Genomic DNA, 9,994 nt, shown 5'->3' on the forward strand with positions numbered 1-9,994 from the left:
TGAAAGGCCTTTGGAAGAGGCTCTTATTAAAAGAAAGAACATAAAACGATGGATCCATGAGGACCCATGGGCGCCCCTACACTATCCTTTAACTTTGTCTCCCTTTTAAGGAATTTTGCCTCGTGTTGAAAGCATTTATGTTCTTTCAGATATTCAATTTTGACATTTCTAGGATCATGTATCTCTTGTTTATCATCTTTCTTGGGTTTGACCTTAGTTTTGGAGGGTACTTGTACTTTTAAAAAAAAATTCTCATTCAATTTTGATTTAACTCGGTTCCATACCTTCTTATCACCTTGTGACACTCTTAGCATCTTGTTTCAAAATAATCTCCTTTATTGATATTCAAATTTCTTCTTTTTATATATTAATTTTTTCAATTGTTGATAAATATCATGGAAGACTTAAACTAGAAAATCTCCTGTTCTTCTTTTTTGTTATTTTCAAATATTTACTTTTCAAGCATAATTCCTCCAATTTATGTCTCATTTCTTCTCTTTTGAGTTGTTTAGCTTTTTTATATATTAATTTTTTCAATTGCTGATAAATATCATGGAAGACTTAAACTAGAAAATCTCTTCTTCTTCTTTTTTGTTATTTTCAAATATTTACTTTTCAAGCATAATTCCTCCAATTTATGTCTCATTTCTTCTCTTTTGAGTTGTTTAGCTTTTTGGGCAACTTCTTTTGCTAGTTGTTTCTTCATAAATCTTTGATTTGAATCCTGCATTCTTTCTTTCTTATTTTGGACCTTCTTGTTTGAATGCCCTTCTTAATCTATCAACTTCTTCTAGAGAAGTTGTCAACTCCAATTTTTTGTGTCGTTCCTCTCTTGTCTTGAGTTTCTCTTCTTTTTTCTTTTTTTTCTCTATGCCTCCTTAATTTCTTCAAGGGTCACCACTTTGCTTCGCCTTTCTTCTTCTTTCTTTTGAAGACTTTCTATAGAAAATACATCAACATCTAAATATTTTGGTACTTGGACCTCTCAAAATTTCCACATTTCTTCAATCTATCTTCTTATAATATTCAAAGGAAAATGTCACCAAGTTTGTTTTCATCTTCTTTTTCTAAGATCTTGGAGCAACCAGAATTGGAATTTGTAATATCAACTTTTTTTGTAATATTCTTTCTTAGTTGCCACACAAAAATTGGCATTTCTCTTTTTGGAAGAATCACAATTATTTTTTTCTTTTTGGAAGAAAAAGACTTTTTCCAAGAAGAAGAATTTTCCTTGTTCATCTTCTTCTTCTTGGAAGAACAATAATTCTAAAAATTAGCAATAGCTTGATAATCTAGTTCCAATAAGATTGAATTGCAAGTATGTCATTATCTTCTTTGATATGATATTGATAACTACATGCCAAAAGATCATATTTGTGACATTTGATCCAGTTCTTGAGTCGTGTTAGAAAAGACACAAAATGCTTCTCTCTGAAATGATGCAAATACAGTCCAACCCAACCAGTTGCCAATAACATGTTACCATTTTTTTAATCTTTGTGTGGGGTATTATGTAGTCATCACAACATGTTAACCATTGCTTCCAATGGTTAATCCTTAACTCTCTAGGATGCTTGCAATCCAATATTCCTTGTGAATTCAAAAATTCTTTTACATTTGTATTTTTTTAATAAAAAGAGAGATCCTCTTTATTCTACTATTTATCCTTCACATAGCATCCATCCGCATTTCTTATTTCTTGCCATATTTTATGAGTAGTGTATCCTTTGGAGATTTCAGCCTTTTTGCTAACTAATTCATTGTTATTTAATATTTTTTGAATTGTGTCAATACTTCTATTCAATTGCATGCAAATTTTCAAATTTGATTCGATCATATTGACCATATTGACCATACTTATTTTGAGACCAATTAATATAATTTCACTTATATTCATAAATATAAGAGCTCACCAAAACCATAAATTAAATATGTTAAACTACTTAAGCCAAATATGAGGAAACTTAACTAATTTTTCCTTGGGTCAGAGTCAAGAGGAGCAGCTTGTAAAGCTGTGAATATAGAACTTGGTGAGAATTGGTTGTAGAGAGTCTTAATGGTTTGCCACATGAATCATATTTACTGCTATAAATGAATTGGAAGTACCAAACACAGATCTGACACTAGTGTTATTTTTTCATGACACAAATTGATGTATTTGAGTCTTGAATGTTACTATACAATAATAATAATAATGGTGGCCTCTTCCGATACTGTGAATGAGCACTGTGATTTAGCTGTCACAGTGAGTAGTTATAGTTGGCATGTGCATGACAGAAATCTTCGCAGGCACTTGAACTCCAATTATTTTCACATAAAAGGAAGAGCAACAATTTCTAAGTTTATTGACGGAACTTCCAAGGAAGATTGTGTTGAGTTGCAGAAGATATAATTGTCACACTATGATGAGAAGCCTCTGACAGTGGTTGTGCAAATAGATAGAGACTCATCATACTTCTTCCATTAATGAGTTTGCACTGCTTCTTCGTAGCAGTCGATAGCAATTCAGGAGAATGATATTTTAGAGTATAAACATTTCAGATTGGTTTGCAAAGCTTTCTTACTGAAATTCAGTTATCAATTAACTTGGAGTAGTCACGTAATTTGGAGTAGAAAGTCATGTATTTAGCAAACTTTGTAAGTTGCTGTTTTATATTTTTGTGAGACTTATATAAGATTTGTCTGCTGATTAATTGAAAGGCTAATAAATAAATAATTTTAATTTATATTACTGTTAAATTTTAAAAATAAATAGCTGGACAGTTGTGTAAGAAGTTGTTTACTGTAATTTTATTCTAGATAAATTATGAAAAAATTGTGTAATTTTCTATAATTTTTGTCTATTGATTAATTGTTAATTAATAATTTAAAAAGTATTTATTGTTAAATAGTTTAGAAAAATAATTTATAACATTTAATATCATATTTCAATTTGTTAATAAATTGGAATTTTTTTTTTGTCTGATTAATTATTCTGTGTTGTGATTGATTATTATAATTATTCATTAAGTGCGAGTAGAGTAGATTCGAACTCAAGACAAAAAATATTATAATCAATAGATGCAATATTTTTAAATCATAATATAAACTTGTTTTGTCAAAAAATAGTATGCAATATATAAGCTTAAACTTCTTTTTAATTTGACATATATTACTAATCATAACTAATCTTTTTAATTTTTTTTTAATTTTACAAAATATATGAATTTAGAGATTTACATTTTTTTTGGTTGCAATTTTTATTTTTATTTTTCTGGAGAATAGAATGTCACTTGATATATTATTTATCTCTCTTGATTACTTAATCTCTAATATTTACAATGGAACTATCAATGGAGGTTTTGAGCTACATATTGATCCTTAAAATATCAGTTCTATGTGTGTAAGATATTTATGGGTTAAAGTCACCCAAACAATGTAGTCCATTTGATTATGACTCGTATTTAAGTCTATAGGCTTATATGTGGGAGCTTTCCTCCTAAATTCTTCAGTTTTTCTAAATTAATCGGAAACTTTCCAAATTTTAATATTGCATGCCAATTTTTTTAAAAAAATTTACTTAAATTCTTAAAGAATTTTTAGAATTGGCTATAAAAGTTGTGAGAGCTTATCGGATTTTTTTTTTTTAATCAAATACTATACTTTTAAAAACTTACCTATATTTTTTTATACAGTTTCTAAATTTTGTTCAAAATCTAGCCTCGTTATATTAAATGTAATTAGTTAAAATACTTGGAATGGTCGTTGGAGAATATTCACAAGCAAATTCCTCACAACATGGGTTTCATTTAAGTATCAAATTTGAAGCAAATCGGTTGGCATACAACTTAAATTTGCTACCAAGATGTTGAAAAACAATGCCTGAGGGTTTATTGCTCCATTGAAGGGTCAAAATCTTTGTTGTAAACATTTGAATTATGTCTAATAAATTTTTCCTTGACTAATAATTTTGTGCCAATTACTTAAAATGTAATCGTCTAATTGGTAATGACATATTTTTGCAAGTTAGTTTGGGACTTTTGTGCTCTAATGGACAACAACAATTTTGAGACCACTTTGAAGAAAACCTATAGATGTTTTAGTTGCTTCATGGTTTACCATAGGCTTTGTCCATGTTTTACTAGATGCTTTTTGACTCTCTAACAAGTGAATGCCTTCAACAGAACCCATGGGCTAGATTTCCCTTTGCAAGATTCATTTCAACGATGGCAACTCTACTCACTTTGTCATAGATTACTCTACTACAACCTTCTACAAGAAGAACACTAGTTCTTCATAGGAAAAACATAAGACCAAACACCAACAGAATCATGGTGATAACATATCATCAGAAGCTCATTGTCATGCTCATTCCACACTATATACTCATGAGGAATTAAATGCCACAAATATTAAAATTTGGCAATGGTTAGTTTCACAGGTTATTTGTTTTACCTATTATGGTCCATCCTTAGCATATAAATCAACAAATAGTACATAAAATGTTATTAAGGAAGAAGAGGTTTTGTATATTTTTTCTATTTGGTAGAAGACATTATGAAACATTCACTAATAATTAGATTAGCCCTAGGTGCCTCTCAAGTTCTATGAATCATTCATCCTTTAGTTGTTGCTCTTACATTTCACAATGTTTTTCAAAGGCATGGGCTTAAGTTCTTGTTTACCTTAGGTACCTTGTATTTCTTTTACAAACTTGGTATACCATGATTACATAATGTTTTGAAATGATGATATAGGAATTGAGATGCAAGGGGTTTTTAGAATGAAGGTTGCATGTTTTATGGCACTGACATTTTCATTTACAACATTGGTTAAAATAGTATTAGGGATTGGAATATCTTCTTCCTATGATGAAAACAATGTGATTGCTTTGGTGGTGCAAGGGTTGTTTGATGTAGTTTCTTTTGGAATTATCGTATTGCAAAAACTTTAGCTTTCAGATGTGGTGTTTTGCCTCTATGCCCTTGATGGTTATATGGGCCTAAAATTAGACTATTTCAAATGCACTCTCTATTTGTACAACTTATACAAGAGGCTATAAATGTTATAAATATGATGTTTTTATCATAGTAGAAAAAATCAATTATATTTTAATTTTTTCTTGTTTTCCAACTTTTTATGTGCTTAGTTGGATGAACATAGTAGTTTGGTAACTAAAAATCTTCAACATATAAATTTGTTTATGGTTTGATTATATGACCATGCTTGTTGCAACACATATAATAAGAAACATTTGTATATAAACAATTAGAATGAATAGACATGTATAGTTTATAAGGATATGTTTAGATAGACTAATTGTAATATAGATTAAATTTAATTAAAATGATACAATTAATTAATTGAATCAAGTGTATTTAGTTCTAAAATACATAATATATTAGTATTATTGATATTATGTCAATATATATTGGACAATATTTTTTAAATATCAATAAATAAAAATTAGATTAAGTTTTTAGGCAAGAGCTTACAACGATAAATTGTGAGCCTCTTATCTGAGAGGTCTTGGTTTGAAAATTTTAGAACTTACTAAATAAAAATAATAATTAATCACAACATATAATAATAATTAATCTTGGCTTTACTTATAGATTTAAAAAAAAAGTTTTTTTTTTTTTTTTTTTTACAATAGAAAATATTTTATACTTTACTTTTGCTTACAAAACATTAGATTACATAATATGAAATGTACATTTAGCTTGAAAAGATAATTATTATTGGTTTACTCATCTAATCTAATCTCATTATAGTGGATTTGGCATAACAGTCATTTTTTCACTTTTTGATCATATATTACTTTTAAAAAAATTATAATAATCAATACATTTGTTTATTTTATAATATAAATATATTTTATTAATGTATTTATAATATAAATATATGTTTTAGATTACCGTAAAAACAGGTTTTGAAGGGACCCCGAAACCCTTTCACATCCTCAAAAAAAGGAAAAAAAAAGCCATCCAACAAGATAAACCTACTAAAAAATAGAACCAAAATTAGGTTTTATAGGGACCTGAAACCACTAACAAAGTCCAAATAAAGTACCCAAGTTTTACAAGGACCTAGAACCATCAGTACATATTAAAAACTAAAAGCTAGAAAATAGGACCAAACACAGGAACCAGAAGTAACAACCAGCTAACATGACCTAAACAAGAACCTGACTAGAAAAGAAGACCCAGGAAGCTATTGCAGTTCCGTAATCATCTTAACTACCTCCTTACCAATCTTAGCCATGTCTTGGATGGAGTTAGCAGTCGAAGATGCAACAGCAATCAAAGCTTTCTTCCTCGAACTCTGTCTAGTCCTCTTGCTTGGGCCCTCCGAAGATATGGTTCCTTCATTAGCTCTTTTTCCCAATGTCGTTGCAGCTATACAGATGCTTGAGGTAACTTGCTCCATTTTTGTTCCACTTTCCTTGATGAGCACCCTAAGATTCTTCTCATAATCCTTTAGTTTTTTTGAGATATCTCCCATTTGCACCTCCATGTGTTGAATAATAACCTGGTTAGCCTCCTGGTTATGTTGCAAGATATCCACTTTCTTCTTCAACCCCATAATTTCATTGTATAACCAGGAGTTGACCTGAAGGAAAGAGTTAGCTTTTTGTTTAGCAGAGTGAAGGAAGGAAAGTTTGGTTTCCTTCACAGGGGATTCACCCCCGTCATCAGCAGTGATGTGTGGTAAGGGGCCAACTTTATCAATATGAATCCCCCCATCCAATGGCTCCTCCTCACCAGACTTCGCATGAATATGATAGCTCTGGCCCTCCTTATCTTGTCCCTCAATCTCCTTAACAAGAGTGGAAGCTTTCCCCATGTTTTCCTCCTCACTCAAAATGGTTGGATCATCATTTAAATTATCTTTCACTTTATCACCTCCCCCAGGCACAATATGAGTATCCTCATTATCAGACTTACTCTGTTCCGAATTCTCCTCAATAGTATCTTCATCTCTCCCTTCCTCATTATTTTCTTTCGAATCCGAGTAACCATCCAGGTTAGAGCTAAACTCCCCAGCATCTATCCCCTAAATATATGTTATTAATTTATTTATATATTATAAAATGATAGATATGATTTTTTTAATGTTTAAAATACTTGAATATATATATTTCACATTTTTATTACTAATAATTAAATCATAATTATTTATAATTAACATTTAATTATATGTTTCTATTTTGTATATATATTACAAATTATTATTTTAGTATGTAATGTTTTCAAATTTAATTAATTCATTTGAATAATTTATAATTCGTTTATAATTTTAATTTTTGTGAACACAAATAAAAGTTTTTATATACAAATAATTCATTTTTAACTATTGAGAAGCTTAGTGTGCGCAAGTGGGTGGGACAAGCATAACAAATTGAACTTTCAAAGCAGATAAGGCAAGTCCCACCTCTTCATATTGTTTTGAATTTTTAATCTTTCACACCTTCTTCATTGACCTTATTATTTCTTGTCTTCTTTGCAATAGAAGTTGTAAATATTCACGTTCCTTAGTATTTAAATGTTATAACTCCCCCTCCCCCCCCCCCCCCCCCCCCTTTTTTTTAACTTCATATCAATACACTTCAAAATTTTACATCATATCAATATACTTCTATAATATTTTATTTTTCAATAGTTTATGTATTTTAGATACATAACAACATTATTAATTGTCTTACAATTACTATGCTTATTTATACTTTAGGAAATCATTTATTTCTAAATCAATTAGCATTTGCCAACAATTTGTCTTATCTAGTTTAACATAGTTATATAGTTTAACATGAATTTTACTTTTCAACATAAATATTATTAGTCTTTGATCTTTTTTGTATGCTCTTAAACAATTATAAATTTAGATATTTTTAAAAATTAAACAACTCTTTTTGACCAAATTCTTCCAAACTTATTATATCCACAAATTCTTTTTTACAAATTATAAGTGTTTTTTCACATCACTATAATTCATTCATGTAATTGACACATTTAAGGTAAATATCTAATTTCTAATTCTTGCAAATTATATTATTAATGGTATAGTAGAGGTAGGGTTGATATTTATTTAATAAATATTTTTAATTTTTGTACCTAAGATGTTTATTTGAAAAATATTTTATGTAAAATAATTTTTGTGTTGGTGAAATGCATGATTAAATTTTTAAATGATATTTATCCATACTAATACAATTTATCTTTTAATTAGATCATGATAAGTCTAAGTATTAAAACTAATACGTAATGTCAAAAAAATATAATAATAAAAAATAAACCATATGAAATTAAAAAAAGATCATTAAAAAAAAGTACCAAAAATATATATATTTTATAAATTTTATATTTTAGAAATTTGTTCATATAGATTTGATTATATTTGTTAATTTGTGACGATGAAACTCCAAAAAAAAAAAACTTGCACAAGAAAACATAATTTATATTTTTTGACATTTAAAAATATGATCACATTTATCAGTCTATTAATTAAAGTCTCTAATCATATTTTGTAATTATCATTAGAGTTTATGTATGTTTAAATAAATTTACTAAAGAGTGTGACTATTTCAAAAAGTATAATAAAAATAAAATGCTTCTAATACATTTAAAAGACAACTTTAAAATGCAGATGAAACAAAGACATTGAATTACAGTGGGGGAAGGATGACAACAGAGATATGGAGGTGGAGGTTTCATATTCATCTGCATCGGGCTTGAGAGGGGAGGATAAGGAGGTGACCCAAGTCTTTGAGTCCCTCATGATGAATACGATGAACCTCATGCATGATCAATTTTTAGAGATGGTGGATAAGGACCCCTCTCCTATGACAGTGTCCTCCCCGAATCAGGTGACCCCCATTGGTAAAATTAATTCTAACTCTTTGGTTTTGCAGGATGAGAGCGTGGGCAGGAAGATGGACAAGTTGGGAGGCAAACTGGAGGAAATGGTGGAAGCTCTAAATTTGGGGGTTAAGGAGCCGAAAGACAAAGTGTAGGTTCTAGAGGATAGGTTCAACTTGTTGTCTAAGTTCACTGTCAAGGTGACTCATGTGACGACCACTACCTTGCATTTGCTAAAGGACAACCAAGAGGAGGACCTGAGCCAGGAGGACACCAAGTTGTTGTTTGAGTTCTTGGCTAAAGATTGGGCGAGCATTCTCCTCAAGGGAAAAAATGAAGGAAAACCTAGTTAGTGCCTTGTTTCCTTATGGTTAAATGTGTTCTTGGTTTTGCTAGTATTTGGACTTGGTCAGGTTTAAGACTATGATGCCTTTGTTTAAAGAACTATTTACTTTTCACTGTTTGGTTACAAGTTATCTTAGATGGATGCCTATTAGTTTCTTTACTTTTTCATATGTTGTTAATTTTTTGTTAGTTGATGTTTTGGAGTGTTAATGTAGGTTAGGGGGTATGCTGGTAGTCTGCCAATTTGTTTTGTAAGGGCTAGCCCCCTTATTTTGGCTGCATAATAATTCAAAAACAAAGACTATATATTTTAATATTCATCTAATCTTACCATATTTATTATCATGTCATGATTAAGCTTTTATTGATATTTCACAAATTTTATCATAATTTTATTGTCCTTAGTTGATAACAAAAAGTCACTAAAGAACAATTAATCATAGAATTAAAAAATATGTTGAAAACAAAATATTATATAAAAATTAAAGAAAAAGATATAAAATATATTATTAAAATAATCAAATATATTTTTCAATATTTTATAATTTTATTATGTTTCTTAATTTATAAAGAATAAATTATTTAATAAAATTAAAAACCAAAAAATAAATGTGCAAAAAATCCTCATTTATTATTAATATAAGATTTTAAGAAGTTTCATTTTAAGTTTTTCTTTTAAATAAATTTAAGAAGTTTCACAATGACAATTTATTGGTTTTTTAGCTTTTGATTTTATTAAATAATTTATTCAAAAAATTAAAATCTTATTTTAATAATAAAATATATTTTTTAGCACACATGACTTCATGGTT

At 28.8% G+C, this 9,994-nt stretch overlaps 1 pseudogene; it reads left to right on the forward strand.

Moving 5' to 3' along the window:
- The first annotated feature begins 2,194 nt into the window (after nucleotides 1-2,194).
- LOC149563903 (zinc transporter 5-like) lies at nucleotides 2,195-8,992 on the forward strand (annotated as a pseudogene).
- Nucleotides 8,993-9,994: the final 1,002 nt, after the last annotated feature.

Source organism: Cupressus sempervirens, chromosome 4 (assembly GCF_028749045.1).
Source record: "Cupressus sempervirens isolate cs-2001-9-10 chromosome 4, ASM2874904v1, whole genome shotgun sequence".
Taxonomy (NCBI): domain Eukaryota; kingdom Viridiplantae; phylum Streptophyta; class Pinopsida; order Cupressales; family Cupressaceae; genus Cupressus; species Cupressus sempervirens.